General features: G+C 36.9%; 1 protein-coding gene across 13 annotated transcripts in view; it reads left to right on the plus strand.

The window, feature by feature from the left end:
* The window catches only part of TBC1D5 (TBC1 domain family member 5), a 315,400-nt gene that overhangs the window by 75,946 nt on the left and 217,754 nt on the right, over positions 1-21,700 (plus strand). The window contains exon 1 of one of the 13 annotated variants that reach the window (XM_082046565.1): positions 823-906. The exons of the other annotated variants lie outside the window; for them this stretch is intronic. The gene's annotated coding sequence lies outside the window, so the exon portion shown is untranslated. Of the gene's footprint in view, positions 1-822; positions 907-21,700 lie in introns of those variants that run through there. 13 annotated transcript variants of the gene reach the window in all.

Raw genomic sequence — 21,700 nt, forward strand, 5'->3', positions numbered from 1 at the left:
CTCAAGACTTAAGTCGGCTCATCAAGAGGCTGGACTGAATTAGTGACCCCCTTACAATGTGGAGTATTGATCAGGACAGAACACAAAAAAAGAAATATAGTCTCATACTATGAAAGTGGTAGAGAAATTAAAAAGCAAAATATTTCTGTAGTGTTGTGGAGGTCAAAGGCAGGCGTGACAGTAAGCAAAGCTCTGCACAACAAAGCTCTGGACAGTATCTCTTAAAACAGATGATGATGATGCACACAACTTGATAGAACATGTTTGTCTTTCCAGCTGCTGGTGTCATCATGTTTTTCAGTAACTTGAATGCATGTATTCTCTCACAGAGTGTGACCATATTTTGATAGATGCTTCAGAGGTTTTGAACAAACTAACAGTGGTATTTTTCTGCATGGTGTTGTGCTCAAGATGGCCACATTAATCCATTTTTACTTGAAATCTGGCACTGAAAGAGATCATTCACATGTACCTTCAAAGATTTTGTTACTTCTTTCGTGATGTGTTTTGAAAATACAGCAGGTAGAAAACACACTTCTGTCAAGTGAGTTAAGGTTGAAGATGTTTAGTATATCAGAAACTTTAATTAATCAGTTATTTTCAATTAATTGATTTTGAAAAGTGGAAATTGGAAAAACAAAAAGTTCTGATAAAAATAAGTAGTTAATCCACCAGCTACCTGACAATAGTGTGCTCAGTGCAGGTCATCCTCCCTGTATGAATATGGCATCAAACGGAGCCTGCAGAACTTCGACCTCCTCAGCCTCGCTACCAGCATCAAGTTTGTGATCCTTCTCCTACCCCTCACAACTGAAAGGGCTGAACATTCAAAGCTGTGGACCTATTCCCTGCCTTTCTCAGATAAGGCCTTTTTGTAGTTGTTTCTGTTCTGATTTATTGAAGAAGGTAGGACTCCCATTGTACGTTTTCATCTACTGCTTACCTGAGAAGTTAAATTTTACATGTCTTATATCCAGTGTGATTCTGGTTTGCTGAGGAATGCAGAAAAATCTCCAACCTGACCTGGCTGTGATGACGGATTTGGAATCCCCAGAAAGACTGTGATGCTTATAGTAAGCTTAGTGTCCACAGTAAGAGCTGTGCTCCTAGGGAAGAGAGATGTAGGAGGTTCTGTACACAGTACTATAGGTGCATGAGAATCAGGAGGCCACGTATGTTGGCACTTTTCCTTGCAAGTCCATAAGAAATTTAGGTGGACATGGAGAGAAGGCAGAAAGGAATGATTACATTCTTTTTACAAGAGTGAAGTGATTTTTCCTCTGCTAAACTTGGTACCTTTATCAGAGGTTTCAAAAGTCTGTAGTTGGAGGGTAAACATTTTGTTCAGGGCTCCTTTTTATTTGTACATCTAAGATGGCTTCAACCACCTGTTAAGCAGATGCTAAAGGCACTGTAAGAGGTGGAAACATACAGTTTATTAAAGCAGGTTCTCATGTCTTTACACTGGTAAATCTCTTTGATTCGCTGACCAGGCAGTCACACATTCAATATTAAATGTGCAGCTTTCACGTCTCCATTTGCAAACCTAACGTACACCAAATGCACAGTGACCAAAAGTGGAGTCATGTCCCAATGAAGTATAATACATAGTTGGAAAAATGTGATGCTTCTTTCTATAATTGGTGCTCTGTAATGCACAGTTTCAACCTTTGCATGTAGAGGTGGTAAATAGATGGGATGATAGCTTTTTGTTAATCTACTGGATATAATCAAGGCAGCTTGGTGCCTTTTAACCTGATATTCTTGAATCTTTATATGGACTTCTGGAACTGACGTGCTTTGGAAACTTAACTTCACTTTACAGATTTATTTTTTGTGTGCATATGCTCGAAGTATTTTGTAGATTGGTCCTACAATTTGTGAACATGTAACCTTGCTTCCATAGAAAAAACTTCTATGACAGCTGGTTGCAAAGGCATTCTTTAGTAGTTGAATGAATGCAGCAGTTTATAGAGCTTGCAGACAATGCTAGCACTGGCAAAACCAAAGGTTTTTCAGCCCTTTGTTAATGCACAGTATCCTCAAATGTCTGACCTGAGAGTTATAAATGTAACTGACAGAGAGAATTGAGTCAAATTCGTAGTCAGAAATTTCTTAATAAGATATAAATTGCTAGTTTGGACTTGATTCCCTGTTGATGAAAATTGTGTTTCTGAAATGTAGCTGTATGAGTTTACGCAAGGGATATCACAGCATTTTTACCTGCGGGATGTATCAGTCAGATTGCTGTTCTGCGCTGCAGAGAGCTCGACGAAGGTGAATAGTGCTTATAAACAAAATCATGTACAAGAGTGTTATACTACAGCCACCCGTTAAGGACTTCATGTGGACCCTATCCTCTCTTATTAGCAACATGCTAAATTGTTTTGAAATGTTTGCAGTTTTTGTGAGTGTGTGTCTCTGGGCTGCTAGAATTGGCAAAGGGAAAAGTCAGTGAGGTTTTTGGGAAGCTGTCTTCAGTCTACCTGTTTATTTAATATACAGATTATTATTAATGATGAGTACAATGGGAACTGTGAATGTTGGCTCATGTGCAGAAGTTACGATGGTAACAGTAGAATAATTTAGATCTTTTCAAAGCTAATGAAGTTTTAGTTCAGAATTTATTGGTAAAATTTAAAGTACAAGTGCTAAAGACATGTTTTTTTGAATACTTGAGATTCTATATAATTTAAATGGAAGCTGTTAGAAATTCCTCTAACCCAACATTAGGCCACGTCATGTAGTGCTATCTTCTCCTCCTATATTTTCCCTCAAAAAATTACACTAGAGAAGCAATTCTGCATATACAGAAGTTTCCCTTTATTCTCTTGCAACTGAGGAAAAACTGCAGTGCTTCGGACTTTGTTTTGATAGTTTCATTGATAGTGACCATAACAATGCCTCCTTAATATATAGTGGAAGTATTGACTTATGATGTAAAAAAAGTTGGGTGGCATCTGAGAAATTTTTACTGAAAATCTTTTCCTATACCTCGCAGTTCAAATTCAGAGCAGTGAAATTTGCAGTGGTGATAAAAGCAGGTGCTTCATAAAGCCTTGCAAATGTGTGTCCAACATCAGGCAAGCAAAGGGGTGGGATTCTATCTGCTCTGTCTGAGGAAGAGGAGCTTGGTGGTCAAGTCTTTCACCAAAGTGATAGGGGCAGGTTTGGAAGGGGAGGACCAGGCCTTTGGGGTTGGTGAAGAAGCCATCCACAGGCTCCTTCAGCAGTGTTAATGAAGAAGGAATCTGGCCAAGCCAGAAGAGGAGTTTGAAACAAAGAGGTGCTTTGTAACTGTGGAAAGATTGTGAGGATTAATGGTTGGTTTGGATGCATTAATAAATCCCAGGTTGCACTTCTTACAAATCTGCATTTGTAAGGATTCAAGCCTGTAACATTCTTTGTGTTAAAAAACATACAAAGGTAATGAAAGAGGCTTAGAAAGCTCAAAAGAACTTCAGAGTGTTTCAGTTTGGAGGATATCAACAGAATGCTGAAGAAATGGGAGTATTGCAGAGATTTTGGCTGTATTAAATGTCCAGTTTGCTCACAGAATGTGTGGTGCTAAGCGCTTCCATATAAATACTGGCAAAGACCCAGGTTTCGGTTTCACTGAAGTCCACTCCAGCTGTAATAATTGTAGGCATGAGATTGCAGTACTTATATTTTCATCAGGTGCACTTTGTTTTAGTTGTAATATTAAAATGTGGCAAATTGCTGTTCAGGTATGAATGGAGAGTTTATATTCCTAATTTTTATTATATGCTGAGAGGATTCTTATTTCAGCTCGAGGCTTGAATATATTTTAAGAGTGTTGAAAAGAAATTTAACATGTTTGACTTCTGATTTGGAGACCACAGAGACAGATTGTTCTCTTTCACAGCAATTAAGAAGGTTACTATTTTAAAATATATGTCTGAGGTTGCAAAGGGGATAAAGAGAAGAAAGATTAATGGTTTCTGCATTTAAATAATGTGCCATTCACACCAGTTAACAAAGAGGTTGGTTAATGGTAGGAGATGTGCTGCCTTTCGGGGCTCCTTGTTGGATCACCTGCCAGTCACTGGTGTCCTGTGATTGTACGGGGAATGTGATTGCATTTCGAACTTTGCATCTGATGAAACCTGTAGGGAGAAGGTGCTGAGAGGAGATAGTTAAGGCTAACAAGTGATAGGCATTGATCGTGTCTTCTGCTCACTGATGAGCTGGCAAATGAGTAATATGTCTCTCTGTTCATAATGGCTAAAATAAGACGAGCTGAGGAATATCTGAACTTTAGGCATGAGAGACTTTCAGGCCCAGGAGGACACAAATGGGTCTGTTTAGGCTTGGCCAGGGAGGCCTTGCCATCTGTAGGGATGAGCAGACTTCTGCCATGGATAGCAAAACAAAAGATCTGACAGATACAAGAACAGTCTCCTGCTTCCCTCCCCACCTCTTCTTCTGCTTTGAATTGCATTATGGATTTTAAATTCACACAAACGTAGATGATGTACAGCTAAACCAGTGTTTATGTAGAATATATACAGAAAAGGATGGCATGTGCTTTTATTGCTCTTCGTTTTAGATTTGTAACAACAAGACAGTAGGAGAAGGATGGCTGAAAACATATTCACAGTTTTAAGGGCTACTAAGGAAGAACTCGATTGTATAAACATATGTTATTTCCCCCCTAGTTCTGTAAATGTAAAGAGAGAAATTCTTTCCACTCCCCTGACTTCATTTTCTCCTCAGTCTTTTAGTTTTTTAGCTTAACCTAAACCATTTGATATTGAGTGAAGAACACAATGTAATGGCAACATTTAGTGCGTTTCTCATATAGTGGACTTACAGTGCTTTGTAATGTCTAGCACCAAGTGAATATTTATAGCATTGGCAATGAGAAAGGAAAAAATCACAACTGTGGCATCATTAAATTTGTTTTGCACAAGCTCAGAGTTTTACTTTCTGCTTTTCTATACAAGCTGAAAGTCGAGATACTGAAAGTTTAGAGGCTAAACTCTTGACTTAATGTCTTGGGCAGAGTTAGGGGGTTCACTTTCATTCCACTTCTGATGCATGAACAGAAGATTGTATTTCTTTGGAAAGTCTCTTTACTTGTATATTATAACCATCGTGTCAGATTTTTTAGATTATTTTCTTAGCGTACTTTCCTCTTTTGTATAGTCCAAAATATTTTGTTTACTATTCACCCACTATTCCTCCAACCAAATTTAATGCTTCATCTATGCCGAGCACCCCACAGGAACACATGACTTAGGAAAGGGACAAAATCAGCAGAAAAATAGGTGGTCTGAGCATTTATGCGTTAAATATGCATGTTAATTAGAAAAAATTAGAAAAAATATGAAAACAGATGTTACATAAATTATTTCAGTCTCAGGATAGTAGTAACTTATACACTGACAATAACTTTTATACGTGCATATGTATGGATATGTCTGTTTCTGTGTTTTGGAACATTTGTACAACTCCTACATGGATAGCAATAGAAAAATAACTTCTAGCTTAGTTGTGCCCTCTGAACTCTACCTGTACTTGTGGGTGTTTTTCTCCTGAAGGAAAGTTTCTGAAAAAGGCACTGCCATCAGGATTGGTTGAATGTTAAGACTCTCAAGGGGTATTTCAGGTGACCGGCATTAAATCTGTGGAAAATATTTTTTTCTGCATATTGATATTGTACTAGGCAGCTGAAATTTTAAAATGTAGTTGCAACCAAGTCCTTCATTGTCTGACATATACCCCACTCTTTGTTGTGATCTCTTTTAGTTCTCTTATCTGCGGTGGAAAAAAAAAATACATTCCTAGGGCTTGCTAGGTGGAGGTAGTCCAGCAAAGACAAATAAATGTTAAGAATGTGATAACAGAAGAGAGAATTCTGAGAGTGGATATTCATGCTAGAATTCATCTGCTCTTAGTGCAGTCATTTTGTCATTTTATAAAGAAGACACTTCTGACTGACAACCAATTTTCTGAATATAAATTCTGATATAATTTGAATAATTACATAATTTCTGTCCATGTTGAAAAATCAGACATATGTGCAGTTCGTATTCTAATTATCACCACCAGAGACTGAAAAGTTAACTTCTCAGAAAATGAAGGCGATGCAACATGCAATAAGGGGAAATGTTGAAATATAAAGACCTGTTGCCTTCTTTAAATTTTCAGATAATTATTTCAGTATAACATTCTACTTTTCTAGCTTGATAGCTTTCATATTGTTTGAAACCTTGTTTTGTTTGTTTGTTGGTTTAGTTTTGTTTGTTGTTGTAGGAAGATAAAAGACTGCAAGAAGTAGACAATGAATTGTGGAAGAAGAGGGATAACAATATTTCTAGCAGATTGTTAGTATTGAAGAGTTTTTAAAATAGTGTGCAGGGTATGCAATTGCTATTCTAGCAGATGCATTATGCTAGTAAATGTATGAGAATGTGGTACTATATGAAAATGAATTACAGAAAACTATTAAGAAATCTTATTTATGTCTTGAAGAGGAAATATATTACCATAAATCCTACTTTATACCAATAAATTCTGTTGCCTACACAGAATTATTTAAACAGGGAAAAAAAATCAGTGTTGCATTAATCCTTCACTGCACATGTATTCATTCACATTGCAAGAGTCAGATCGCATGGGGAGAAAAGGAAATTGTATAAAAAAGAATAAAATTGTTCCAGCTGCGTATCTTGAATTTTTGGGAAAAAAAACTGCTATGGAAACTTTGACATTCAGTATCAAACCCATAGTAATGACGACTTCTAGGCCTGGTTTGAGACACTGTTTTTTTCTGTTGCATTTTCTTTGCTGGTTTTGTATATTTGTGTGATCAAGCTGGCTTTGATTTCCTTACCATCTCCTTGAGAATTCATTTCTCTATTGCAGCACACACAGGTGATTGCCTTGGAATATATTTATTTTGCCATTGCTTTCTAGTGGAATAAGAACAATCTTAACCTCTGAGCCTAAACCTGTTAGAATCTCTCCATGCCTTTTCTGCTCCGGTTGTTTTAGGGAAGTAACTCAGCCATGCATTAGCACAGGTTCTAGCTTCAGTAGAAGCATCCAAGATTTTTTCCATAGGCAGCTGAAACTGGTATAAACCTTTGGTCATTGTACCTTGGTGCTCTTGCTGTTGCTGACTTCGATAAAATAATAATGGTAAAGCTGTAATTCCAGCTCAGGATAGTATCCATCCATTAGTTTTGTGGTGGCAGGAGGGACCAAGGCTTCCACATTCAGCCAACCTTTTGGTGTAAAGGTAGATCTATGCAATTCAAGTGCGCTTCCACAAGTAGTATGAACCCCTATGATTTTGCTTCAGTAAAAGATATAACCACTGAAATTTTCTTTGGCCATAGATCACAGTGACATTCCTTTCCTGGTGGAAAGCATTGGTTCATTCAGGTAGCATTCCCAGTTATTCCTTGGTCTGGTGACCCTCCTTCCAGACTCAAGAAGGACAATTCTGAAAGAAATTTGGAGAGAGCAACTGCTTTGCTTTTGAAAACCACAACGTTACACAATCAGAACCAGACTTTCCAAGAATCTCTACTACTGTTTAATAATTAAAAAAAAAGAATTGTGAAAAAAGTTGGAAAGAAATTATATGTCACTTTGTTTAGAAGTTAAATACCTTATATTAACCCTGTGGGCACTAACCAAGTGCTGTTGGTTTCTCTCTGTCTTGGTTACTGTCCATCTCTAGATCTGTGATGAAACGTGGATCATTAGTGATGCAGAAGTTTACATTCATCTTCTTCTGCATCATTCCTTTTCTGTTTAGAAATGTGACGTCAGAGAACTTTTGTAAGATAAAAGATAAGGATAAAGATAAGGATGAAATGTGAGACCTGTAGATGAAAATGATAAAGCCTTCTGAGTCAAAAGATGTGAGAAATAACGCTCTTAAGATATTTTGGCTTTCAAACATTTCTGTAATCGTGATTCTATTATGGTATGAACAAAACACAGAAGTTTGTGTTCTGTGAAAACTTTATTAATTCAGTTTATGACTCTGAGTAGCTAGAAAACGTTGCAGTCCCTTCCTTCCTTCCTTCCTTCCTTCCTTCCTTCCTTCCTTCCTTCCTTCCTTCCTTCCTTCCTTCCTTCCTTCCTTCCTTCCTTCCTTCCTTCCTTCCTTCCTTCCTTCCTTCCTTCCTTCCTTCCTTCCTTCCTTCCTTCCTTCCTTCCTTCCTTCCTTCCTTCCTTCCTTCCTTCCTTCCTTCCTTCCTTCCTTCCTTCCTTCCTTCCTTCCTTCCGATTATGACCACTACCTACTTTAAACACTTGAGAAAAATTGAATGTTGTGCCTCTTTTTAAAAAACAACAAAGAGTATATGTATATACACATCTATGTGAATGCTTCGTTTTCGCAAATGCAATTGTACTAGTAAAGATTATATTGTTTGCTATACAGTAAGCGTTTGTATTTCATGCAGTTCTCTACTACAGATTTTTATCCCATCCTGAGTAATAAATATCAAGGTACTTTCCACCCCAGCAATATTTATTAGTATGACTGTTTTAAATAATATATCCCTATTTATTGCCATTTATTAAAATTACTAGCATTTTTATATGGAGTGGTTCTCTCTCATTGACTTTCCTGGGAAGGGTATGTTTTTTGTAGGTATGTGTTTCCATCTGTCAATGCTAGATGATGCCGAATTCAAGGAATGTTCCTTGTGTTTGAAACAGAAGGCAGTGAGGCTTTTGGCTATAACTTAGTTTTTGTTGTGATTTTGTTTCATGATTTCTGATTGGCTTTGAGAGATCTCTGTCTGGTGTACCAAAAAGAAAAAAAAAAAAAAAGAGACCTTGTCATAGAAAACTGTGCCTTGGTTGACAAGATGTGTGGGAGAGCAGAGGTGTCATTCAGCAGCTTTAGGTTGTAGTACGTATTGTGTTCAGTGGAGATAAATAACTGCTTTTTATTCCTGTTGAAAAAGGTGATCCTGTCGTCTGTGTTGCTGCAAAGATGCTCTGGAGCATTCAGTACCAGTTGAGCCTTGCAAAGAGCTGGGGGTGACTCCTGAAGGGTGGTACGACACGGCGCTGGTCGCCGTGAAAGCTGATGAGGCCTATGCAACCTCACCTGAGAGGTCTCAGTGCGAGACTGAGTCACAAAGATGTGTGGAGAGGTCGGGGGTCCTGCTTAAGGAGCTAAGATGTGAGCTTCTGGTTCTGTATTGTATCTTAAAAGAAGATTTTGTGGCAAACATTCTTTCATTAAACATTTTAAAGGTTTTTGTTCTCATCTTTCTTCAGAGGAGTAGTAAAATCTATGCTGCAGTGTCTTGGTGTCTCTTTTGTGTACATATATGTCTGTATGCAAGTTAAGTATGGTAGGGAGAAGAGGGACAAATAAGTCATGTGGAAAGCAATGGAACTCATTTCAAATTATTTCCTATGGAAGCTGATTCTATAGTCTGGCAGTCGTCCAGAAAGGGAATATAGAGGAACATGGTTGTTATGGTTGTTACTGTGGAAGGCTCCTTCATGTCCAAGGAAAAGGGTCATAAGAAACGGTTTCATCCTGAAATTTTTAGAGTTCCCAAGACTTATCCTGTATCGTAGGCTTTATACCCAGGTACAGTGCCTTTTGTAAGTCCAGTTGGAGTGAGGAGTAGTGGAGATTGCATTCCTCAGCACAATTTCTCTTAGTTAAATGAAAATGGCAGGAAAAAAAAAGAAGTGTGTTGTTACTGCAATGGGAACATCTCACAGGAGCAACATTGCCAAAAGTACTCTTAAAATAAGGATTGAAGTGACCATGTACTATTGCAGCAGCTGATATCTTTCAACATCAGTGCATACATTGTTTTTCTTGGTTGCTGCAAGAATATTTGGAGGAGTTTTTCAAGTAATAAGTGTTTCCAACACTAGTTTCGTAATGTTATATATTCCTTGTTTCTGAACCTTTAATGTTTTGCTGACTAGTCCAACAGAAGGGAAAGTTACTACAGTAGTTAGACAACAAGAAAAAGATGGCTGAAGGTAGTTAAAAATGTTTCTATTGCTGTGATCAACATACAGTAAGGGTTACACAGGCAAATGCATCAGGCACTACATTTCAAAGACTTAAATATGTAATCAGATGTGTCATTCATGCTTATAATTTACAATAAGAAATTTGTCAGAAATACACTGTGCCTCTAATAAAAAAGTCTATCCATTAAATGTAATAATGTAAGATCAGCTATTTTATTGCATGTTAGCCATTTGCAAAGCAGAATCTTATTCTACATTTTTAAATTACTCTGGTAGCATCAGGATCCGTAACTCTTGGGTATCCTCATTTTTAAGTATTTCTTCCTCCTCACTCATATTGTGAAGTTAATATGGAGGATGACACATATTACAGTGTTCACATTCCAGTGCACGATGAAACGTTTTTAAAGTAGACCTAAAACTAGTAATGCATAAATTACAAACATCACGATAATTGTAGTCTACCACTCTTCCTATTTAGGTACTGGAAGTTACGTATCTGGAGAGAAGGTGAAAGAATAGTTTTCAATAACAGCTAGGTAAATAAGATTAAAATCTGTAGTTAAAACCACTTTTATGAGCAGTTAACCTCAGTATATATGAGTTTGTAAAGACTTCTGTTCAATGACCAAGTTAGCAGTGCGTTATTTTCTTGCTGTAGGCAAGGGATGCATCATGCAGTCGGTTTTGTCTTTCAAGCCGTGTACCTCATGTCAGAAAGTAGATAACAATGGACAACAGTAGAAATAATATTTGTTAGATGTTTCTTGGAGCAGACAAAAGTATATATTGGTCTGCTTAAATGTGAAATTCCTAGTAAACATAGGCTGGTTAGTATCTGTAGTTGGAAATCTTTAAGTGCTTTACAAACAGGAGTGAATATTTGTTGTACTGAAGGGTTTGACTGAGGACACTGTTCCTCCCCAGGAACTGCTCTGAAAAAGGAGCTGAAATGCCAGTTAAGCATTTCCTTTACTGCCTGAAGCCTCAACTCTCCAGACTAAATTTGATGAGTTTACAAACTTAGTGCCTTTCTTTTTTGCCTTCTTATTTATTTATTTATTTATTTATTTTTTCCCTGAGCAAGATAATAAGCTTGTAAACACCTTCACTGAGCTGGGACTGAATCAAGGTCTTCCATTTTGTGAAACTAAGAGAAATGGCAGAAAATTTGAAGTGATGCTGCAATTGAAAGGGTAATCCAGATGAGCATTTACCTCTCATGTAGTTAGCCAGTATTTCAGCCAGTGCAGAGTGTGAGCTCACAGTGTCTGCATTAAACTCTCCTCTTTTCTTGTTGTCCTTGCACTGAAGCTAACTTCCCTTCCTGGTGACCTCTGGCTCACTGTCACTTTTCTGGAAATATAGAATTAATTCCTTACATATTGTGGATTTTCTGCAGCAAGTGGCTCTTAAAGTACAATACTGAAATTACAGCACCGCAGTTTTAATGGCTAAGCTTGCTGCTTCGGTGATGTGCAGCAACGTTAAGTGATGGCACTGTCCCCAGGGTGGGCACCCCAGTGGCACTGTAGGAGACATTATAAGCCTTTACTTTTTTTTGGGAAAAAAAAATCCCCAAAGTGCTGAGCGGAGCAGAGGAGGGAGAGCAGCTGGGGAAGCCCTGGGGCACCGTGGGGACCCGGCTAGTGGTGGCCACAGGCCACTGCTGAGGTGGTGGGGACAGCTGTGGACTACCAGCACTGGGCAGCAACAGGGGTTCACCTGCATGTCCCAGGTCTTTGGCAGCTCCCAGGCGGTTTCCTGTCTCCCACTGCAGTCTGTGTGTTACTGACACTGTTTGAAGGATGAAACGTTCATTTCTTTCTTCATTTTTACATTGTTTAATGTTTTTTGCTGTTTTTTTCTTTTCTTCTTTTTTGGTTTTTTTTTTTTTTTTTTTTTATTTCTGGGTGGCTTGTTAGAAAGAGTTTGACATTAGTTGGACTTGTGTCCCTTTACAGGCACAGGAAGAAGTACTAAAATTTCAAAACTGGGTCTTCTTAGAACAGGCTGTCACTCCTCTGATGCTGTTGATAATTTTTTTGCTTTTTTATAAATACCTTCTTTAAATGGAGGAAGTTTTGAAAAGGTAATTTTTGCATTTCTCACATGATCACGTCATCTGTCTATAGTAAGCTATTAAAGAACATTTTTACTAAATATTGATTATAAAGTTAGACAAACATAAAGCACTGCATCAGTACATTCTTGTATCAAAAAGAAAAGATGACTAAACAAATTCTCAAACATCTAAACAAATTATTTATACACGTAAGTAGGATTTGTTGCAAACAAATGAAAATTGGTGCAATTTTAACTGAGCTGTTTGGTTTTTTTGTTATTTACTGAGCATTAATATCAGCGGCAACATTCCTGTTTAAAGATGCTGCTTTTCGTATGCTGGAGTAATGCAAGTGGCTTTATTATTACCTGGGTGTTTTACTTCTGATAACAGGGGATGTGTTCACATATACAAATACATAGATTTTTCTCAAATCTGATTTGATAATTCAATTCCCATTGTTACGTACAGATTAAAAAGAATTTTGCACTGGTAGGGGGTTCTAAAGCCTTGACATTGTTTTAATCTGATAACGAATGGCTTTAAGTTCGTGTTCTTTCAGTTGTTGGCAACAAATCTAAACCTGTGTTTTTTGGATTTATGAGGATAAGTCCTGCTTTGGCAATCTTGTAGATCCTCAAGAGAATAGTTAAACAGTGATTAATCATTGTTTCTTCACTGAGTGTGCAGAAAAGAATGGAAAAGCTGCATTTCACACTTCTGAAGCAATTAATCCCCATGATCTTAGCCAGGTTTGTCTTGTAGATAAGTTGGGATACAAAACTGTACCTAATTTATCAATGTATGCATGCCATAAAGTATAAAACACACAATTTATTTCATATCATTTATAGTCAAATGTAAAAAAAGAGTGACTTTGCCATATCCAAGAGTGTTTCTTACATTACCTTCATATAAACTAAGTACCAGAGATTACAATGGGATTCCTGTTTATTGTGCACATCTGGTGCAGTCACTATGCATTTTCTCATTCACTTGCTGGCATTTTTAGTGATTGTGGCATAAATCACCTTGCTAATCAGAAACATAAGTGACGGGAAGTCATCTCCTTTTTTTGAACAATGGGAAAAAACATATGGCTTCTTAGACAGGACTTGGCTGTTACGCTATTTATGTGGCATTATATTCTCTATTTAGAATTTCATATTAATTGCTGTGGTTTGATTGAAGGCATAGAATGCCCTGTGGTTTTGGTCAAAGTATTTGTTTTATAATCTGCTCATGATGCCTTCCACACTCTTAATATCTGTTGTATTTGTGGGTATCAAAAATGGAACCAAACATGCAGGCTGTATTTTAAAATGTGATATAATGTTTTCAAACACTTTTTAATCAAATGAAATGAGTACTGTATGTTCCGAGTGACACCATATAATAGAATGTTGTTGTGAATTGTATGGCATAGTAAACAAGAGAAAGGAAATATTTGTCCTTATAGGGAATGTGAATGCTCTAAACTTCTGTTCCTGCACAGTATCTGTCACTGGATTTACCACAGGATATATAAAACCAGTTGACATTTGTGGGATTGTATGAAATCAGGCTAGGAGGGGAGACTGGTAGATTTTGTGAATAAAGTTATTGATAATTTTGGTTCCGAATTAAAATTCCTGGTGAGATAAAAGATACAGTAAGATGCCAAAATGATATTAACGTGTGAGGAAGATAATTGCAGACACGAGCAATTTGTGTGCAATATCAGTTTTCTGTATCTAGTTCCTCTTCTTACATGAATATTTTGCACTTCATATTGTGTCACTTATTTTGTGATCCATTACAGTGGTTACTCCTTCAGCCAAATAGTTTATTATTAATTATGATTACTATGAGGAATTTTTAGTAGCCTCTTGAAAGAACATATTTATTCATAGCCAATGGCTCGCAGTTTTATTTACTATTATATTGTTTCGTTTAAATAATTAATTAAACATGTAACCTAATTCAGTAGTGTTATTGACCAAGTTTCTCTAACCAGTGTGGAACTCAAGAGGATTGCATAGCATTGGAATATACTAATTTCTGATTTGGACAGGACCCTGTATATATAAAAGAAGATCTTTCTTCTATCTCAGGAAACTCATCTAATAATGACAAAAAATACTGAGTTAAGTAGCTCTTATGAACAAGACTTGCGTATCAGGTACTTCAAGTTGGGGCAGTTAAACAGGATGTGAAAATAAGACCATCCCAAGTGAGCAGGTATTACTGATAACACCTCTCTGGCAATGCAAATTGTTCCTCAGTGGTACTAAAGAAAAACAGGTAATGGGAGAATGCAGAATAATGCTAAGAAGTGCTTGTTAAGCCTTATAGTGGTCTCTATCTTCTTCGCTCAGGTGAGGGTCTAAATTCACACTACAGAGGTGTTGCTTTTGCAAGCTCAACAGAAAACAAGTTTTTGCACAGGTATTTGGCCCATACTGGCAATTGAACTATCTGATTTGTAGAAAAATAGAACAGCTTCAAAAAGCAATAGGATAGCACACCACCTTAATTCTTTTTGTAGCTGCTCTCTTTAAGTTTTCTACTGTTTCTTTTGTCATCTTACGTAGTGAAACTATAATTTCACTACAAAATTTCAAATTTGGTGTATTAGTTTAACAGGACAGATTCTTCAGAATTACTCTAAAGTATGTCATTGCATCTACTAAGTGTCTTTAAATACCAAAGAAAAAAGGTTCCATCTCTATCAAATATCTCACTGAATCTGATTTCCTAAATATTTTTTTTTTTTAGTTTTCATTCACAAAAACAAAACAAATCCAAACACACAAAAGAAAAATAAGAAACCCAAACCAAAACAACCAACCAACCGACCAAAAAAACCCACCTAAAACACATGCACATAAACTTTCTGACTCAGTATTACTCTAACAGTTTTCACAGCCATTACTAAGTCTGGAACTGCTAGACTTAAAAAACATTGACACCTTTCATGGTCTGACATCTGCCTGAATGGTCATTGACCTCTCCTCATGGACCTGCCGTGTGCTTACCTTGCTGCCTGCTGAAAGCAAAGATGAAGGGAGACCAGTGGTATTTTAAGTAAGATGTTCTTTACCCAGCAGCATTATAGCATGAGAACCTGTTGATTTAACTTAGCAAGTGTCGATGCTTCTTTCTGCTTGCAGGCTTCCTAAAAAACGTTTTAGTGGACCTTTATGTGCACCCTTGAGTAACCAGTTTAATTGAAGGCAGGTCTGATTTTCCTGGTGTGGTCCTAGGTTAACATTTTAGTTTGGATCAGGAATGTATCTTTGAAGCAAATTGTCCCCACTGTGCTTGTGTTCATACTGCAGAGTAGTGCCAGCATTGGGAAAATGTATTTCTTCTGGATTAATCTAAATCAGAAGTTCCTACCAGCAGCGTGTAAATGAACTACTTTTAAAACAGCTGCTAGTGGGCTTTTGGCACTGAACAGTCCAGATTAAAACCCCTTAAAAGATACATTGCCTGAACATTGGTCCTCAGCATTAACTTTCTTCCTACCTGTCTGCCCCTATTGAGTAATTTCCAATGCTGACATAAATCCACCTTTTGTGAATCTCTTAGAAGTACCTAATGGAACTCGAACTGGTTTGTACAGATCTTGGGCTGATCATCAGGCTTGAATGGGTAACACATTTATCAGTGCATATTTTTTATTAAATGACACAAATGGAGTTAGTGACATGAAGCTTAGTTACCATATTTAAATACTGAGTGACTTGTAAAATGATCTGGTCTTTGATGTTGTCCAGCAGTGAAACTCAGAGCTTATCATAAGGTGCAATGACAGAGAGCTAAGAGGGAAAGAACAAAAGGGATGCTTGGAAAATAGGGAAATAGAAAGGGATAAAGCTCTTGTACATTAAATACAATTCAGTATTTTTCACAGGGAGAACTCTTGTAGAGCTGTAGTCTTTAAGGGAAAACTGTCTCATTCACTTGCATGAGTTATGGGCAGAGTTTTTTACTTCATGCTTTTGTGCCTGGCAATTTAGAAATTTTCTCTTGGAAAGAATTAGATGAGATATAAACTGTAGACTTACAGTTTAAAGCTCTTTTCAAAATGGATAATTGTAGAATTCCCTTATTTGCCCTAAAACCAAGCTTACTTTTGCCCATCACAATGTAAAAAAAAACATTATGCATATCGGACACATTTTAATGAGACATATTTTTAAATTCCTGTCAATGAGTTGTGAATTCATCAGCAGAAACAATTTAGGAAGTTCACTTTCTTTGATAAATAGTCACAAACAACTCAGGAGAGGGTTAAAGACTGTGTTTAGATAAATTCATTCTCCTTCTAATGAGGAGGGTGGATAAAATAATTTACTTCATTTTAATACAGTTATTTAAAACTTAAATTTTGAGTTTACAACCATCTGTCTCAAGGGCTAAGCTCACTATAAACTATTATAATCATTTAAATAAATAGAGGAAAAAACAATCCGTTCAATATGTTGAATCAATATGTCATGCTTTGAATATCTATATAATTTTCCTCACATTAGGATCCGTGGCACATGTACAGTACAATATGGTCTATAAATAGGCCTGGAAAGAATACGGCTGTGTTTTGAACTGCAGAGGGAACAACAGCGCTCCCCAGAACTTGGTACTTAGTTTTGCCTACCAGCAGTCTCTCCCTCTAATCAGGCTGTGATTCAAAACCTAACCAACTCTCATTAAAAGAAGATAAATTCTAATGGCTGCGAGGTAGCGGAGCATATCTTTGTCATGACTTGTGTCCACCACAAGAAGAATATTCATGTGGTGTCTGCATTTGGTTCCCTGGTTGGGCTTGGAGAAAACTGTTTTTTTCCTGCTCTCATCAGCACGGTTTGGTGTTTCCACTTTGAAATGACTGAATTGTGCAGTGTTCCTGTCCAGTTAGCTTGGCCAAATGAATTAAGCATGTGCAGCTAGAGGAGTCCTTGCATGTTTCCAGCACCTAATGGAAGAGTGTCTGTATGTTATATAGAGTACCTACTCTAATCACTTGGAAAATACAGACTGAAACATAAGCTGTGGGCCCACCTAAAGCTAAATAGCTCAGGAGTACTGATGAAAAGAAACAAAGAGAAAATGGTGGATGGACAGACATGGGTGAAATTCACAGAAGGAAGGCTCTAAAAGATATTTATAGTATCTAAGTTCCAAGTCAGCTTTGTCCAGGATTGAAGATGTTCATTGTTTTTACTGCCAAGGAATTATTTAATCATTTTTAAGTAGCTTCACAGACTGTATTATGAAAGTATGTTGAAGACATGGCTATTGTAAAAATAAGTGGCTTATAATATTTAAGAGATTCAGTACATTTAAAATGTAAATTTTGCTTACATAATACAAGTCAGGTCTAAAGCTCTGTATAAAGAACAATATTAGGGTCTGTGTAACTGAAAATACCAGCTTATTGTAAACTGCCCTTGTACTTTTGTTGTGGGTAAGGAGTAAAAATATAACTGTATGATAGGAATGAGATGAAAGATAGCAGTGAAGGAGCAGCGGAAGCACAGTAGGTCCTGAAGCATATTCTGGGACTCCAGTCTATTAACTACGTAAATTGAGAAGCTGCCATGTTGTGAGTTACAGAATGAGAAATCCCTTGGGGGTTTGTAGTGACATCATGAGCAATAGCTCGTGAGGTTTGGTTTTGATGTCACTTGAATCCTTTGATGAAGTCATGGCCTGGTAATTTATCTGTTGTCTGTATTTATACTGAAAATGAAATTCTTAAGGTTAAATGGATAGATAACATTTCATTATCTTCTGTTCCTCGCTTGTATAAGTAACATACCCTCTCAAGGATACTTAAAAAGGAAAATGCACTACTTGTCTTAACATTATGTCTTGCTTTTCTGCAGTTGAATCTAAATTAGAGCAAGTGTAATGTATTTCTGTTGTGTGAAAGGAGAACATTAGGATTAGAAGAGAATATTGACGATCAAGAAAGCTGGATTCTTGTTTCATGTATATCACTGACTCAAGCCACAAGAGCCTGTAAAAGTCAACTCCTGACCGAAAACGTACTGAAATCTTTGTACGCACTCCCTTAAAAAAGTTCCACGTGAGCACAGAAAAGCATAGCGTTCCATATACGTGGAGTATTTTACACCGTTGAAGCCTTGACATATGGTTGTGGGTGTCACCCAGCATCCTTGTGCCTCACTTTCTGTATCCATAAGATGAAGAAAATGCTTTGCAAGTAGGTTCGACTCAGCAGTGTTTGGAAAGCATTGTGGTTTGCATACAGAACAGAGATTTTTTTTTTCTAAAATATTGAAGTCTGTTCTTGAGGGGTCAGCACTGTTAAACACCTGACATCTTGAGTACTGGTCAGAATGCAAATATTCCAAATACCTATGTTAGTGTACTTTTTAGATTTCTAATACCATAATGTTAATATCCATTGTGGTGCATTAATTTGAGATAAATTTTAGCCACTTGCACACTTGGAACCTTTTAATGATGTTTTGTGTAATGCTGGTCTCCATTTTCTTCATATTTCTGTCACTTTGATGTTAGTATTTAAGAAAATCTGAATCATCTTATTCAGTTAGATGAAATACCTGTTTTTTTCACCATTTTGTTTTGCTAGACAGCTTGGGCAAATTGCATATTTTTCCTCTTAAGTTTTTCAAGTAAGGAGAATGTAAGAATAGCTTAACTTTTCTAGACGTTCTTTAGTTTCTTCAGCAGCAAAAATACGCATTTGTTTATCCAGATCTATTCAGACTTATGCATGCTAAGACCCATTGAAAGCTGAAGTCTCTATGTAATTTATTTTCACTGTGTAGTGTAAACTGCTGTGCTGTATATACATTTTATATTTATGTCAGGAAAGGGTTGCAGAGGGGTACTTTAAAACCACCTTTTCGGCTCTAAATAGCTATTGTGTACATATGGTAAGGTACTGCTGCTTAACAATTAGTAACTGCTTTGATGAAACTAAATTACATGTTTAAGTTCCCATCAGGAAGTCGCTTCACATATCTGTATTAATGTATTCAAGGCTCGAGAAGGAAAGTTAATTTTCCAGCTTAAATATTTAATTCAAGCTTAAAATTTAGTCTGTAATTAGAGCTCCCAAATGGCAGGAACATGGAGTATTTGTCCATTTTAATTAGATTGTTGTTTACCTATTAATTATATATCATATCTTGTCATATAGTTTTGATGGTAACAGATGGTGCTAGGAGTTAGTAAGGGTTTGAACAAAATAAGATTTCACATGATTTATTAAGTTGCACTTTATTAGTGAGTGGTCTGCTTTCGTCAGGTTATTCTGTGGAATAAGAAGTTTGAAACATTTCACTAATTTTGTTGATTACTCTGTATATGCTCTATGGAAATACTGAGTTTAACTCCAAAAGGTGCATTCTTTATGTTTAGAAGAAGACGTAATACTTCTTCTGTTTCTCCAAAGTTAGAATCCCTTAGACTACCCACATGATGGTAAGCTGACATTTTTTTCTTTTTTTTCTTTTTTCTATATGTTGTACATAAGACTTTTCAAGAGCAACGTTTCTTTTATCTGCAAAAAGTACTGTCTGGAGCAGTTGTTTCAGAGGGGAAAGACCTGACTGAGTTGTAAAAATGTTGGGTTCTGCACAAAATCTGTGATTTCAAAGGGCTGAAAATCCCAGGAAATCAATTCATTGACTGTTGGTTTTAAAATACATGTGTGTATACGCATATGCGCCTCTACCACACCCAGCAAGCATTTAAATGTAAAAGCTACCAGAGCTTTTTCAGAATTCTGTAGTTCCGGAGAAATCATACCATATGTCTTCACCCAATATGTGAGTAGTTTTCCAGTTCTTTGTTAATATTTACTGGTGACACAGCATTACCTTCATCACACAACCATATCTTACTAGGTTCATTAGTTCTATATGCAAAGTGTCTGTCCACTTAAGGATGTTTTAATGGAATTAGTGCAGGGCAGTCCACATTGTAAGCCATGCACACACATATGTAAATCGTACGTTGTGATATTTTGGGGTTGTCATTTAAATATTTCCTTTTAAGATGTAAAAGAAAAGAAAAATGAAGTGAGAATAAGGGAAACCTCTTCTGAGTTTTGAAAGATTAAAAAGGGAGAGAGAAAAATTGAAGAGTTCTTCAAATAAAAAATATCTATTGGAATTTTTGGGATTCCTGAGAAAGAACACGAATGCAAGTAGATACACGACACAAGTAAAACAGGGAGAAAGAAGGTACATAAGTAAACAAGATTGTATAGTACAGGTTGAAGCAAGTATATGTTAGTTCAAAAAAAAAAGAGTCTTGAAACAGGTAAAGATTCAGTAGATGTGTGCATGAGCTGTTGCATGAACCATGTTGGAAATGGAAGTGGCTTTATCTATGGAGATTCTGCACAGTGAAACTAATCAGTAATGGAGCTTAGCAGCGTGGTGGTTGTTGGTCATTAAGTACTGATTTGAGAGTATTTGATCTTTTAAATCCACTTTATCATAGATAATTTGAACTATTCTGGTTTTGTTCACTGGAGGGAAGAGAGCAGAGACAGGTTTCTGAAGTCCAGGTCAGTTCAGAAGCTCTGTCTTACAAAGCAAAGTAACTAAATCTTTTTCTTTGTGTCAGACTGGTCTTTCTGTTTTCTTTGGTTGCTTTTTTGGGACCGTGAGAGCTTAATCCCTTTGGGGTATAATATACCTGAATAAATGAAGATCCTTTTCCTGTAATCCCTTTTTTAAAAATCTAATTATATGCTTCTGTCTTCCTTCTTCCTTCCTTTTGTCCCCTTGCCAAGTGAAAAAAACATGCACGATCATCAGAACTGTACCTGTTTCTTGACATTGACCATGGCTTCAAGGAAATTGTAAGAGTCAGAGTTTCGCTAGTGAAAAGTAGGCAGATGGCTGCAGTACACACACTGATTTCAAGGCTTGCTTCAGTGGGCGACTTGACAAACAGGAGATCTACGAAACTGCCTCCTTGTTCTGGGACTCACTTTGTCCGCGCACCAGCAGCGACAGATGCTTGATGCTGACACTAGTTCGTTTTTCTCCCCACGTAACTTTGGTCACATACTCTGAGTTGGGTTTACTGTGACCTCTCACTTGTTTCATAATTGTCCCCATCAGCATGGTTGCTACCTTAAAAAGTATTGATAAATATGCCTGTGTTCAAATCAACTGGAGGTGGGGTGAGTAGGGGGAGGTGTTTGGGAGTGTGTATGTATCTTGGACATGTTCCCAAGCTGAGGATCGTTTTATCACCACCTACATCTAAAAAGAACCACTATGCTGAAATTGTGCAGTTTGATTAGCTAGGAAAAGCTAAGTGACTTGGCCTATTGCCTCTTGTATGTGTGAAAAGATTACCTTCTGAAAATGTGACCTTTTATCCTCTTTTGCTCAGATACTGGATTTTTCCCTATGATTTGTAGAACTGTGTTAATAACATAGAAAACTGCATTCAATTGTTAGCGGGTGAAATATAAGTGATTACAAAAACATTAACACAAGATAGTACTAGTAAAAATATTCTACTTGCTGAGCTTGCACCATCAGAATTTATTTATACATTTTATGCAAAAATACAGGGTTAATTTTTTTGTTCCTTTGACCCTGTATATCAAATGTGATAAAATATGCTATC

Source organism: Streptopelia decaocto (genome assembly GCF_964273445.1).
Source record: "Streptopelia decaocto genome assembly, chromosome: 2".
In the NCBI taxonomy this organism is placed as follows: Eukaryota; Metazoa; Chordata; class Aves; order Columbiformes; family Columbidae; genus Streptopelia; species Streptopelia decaocto.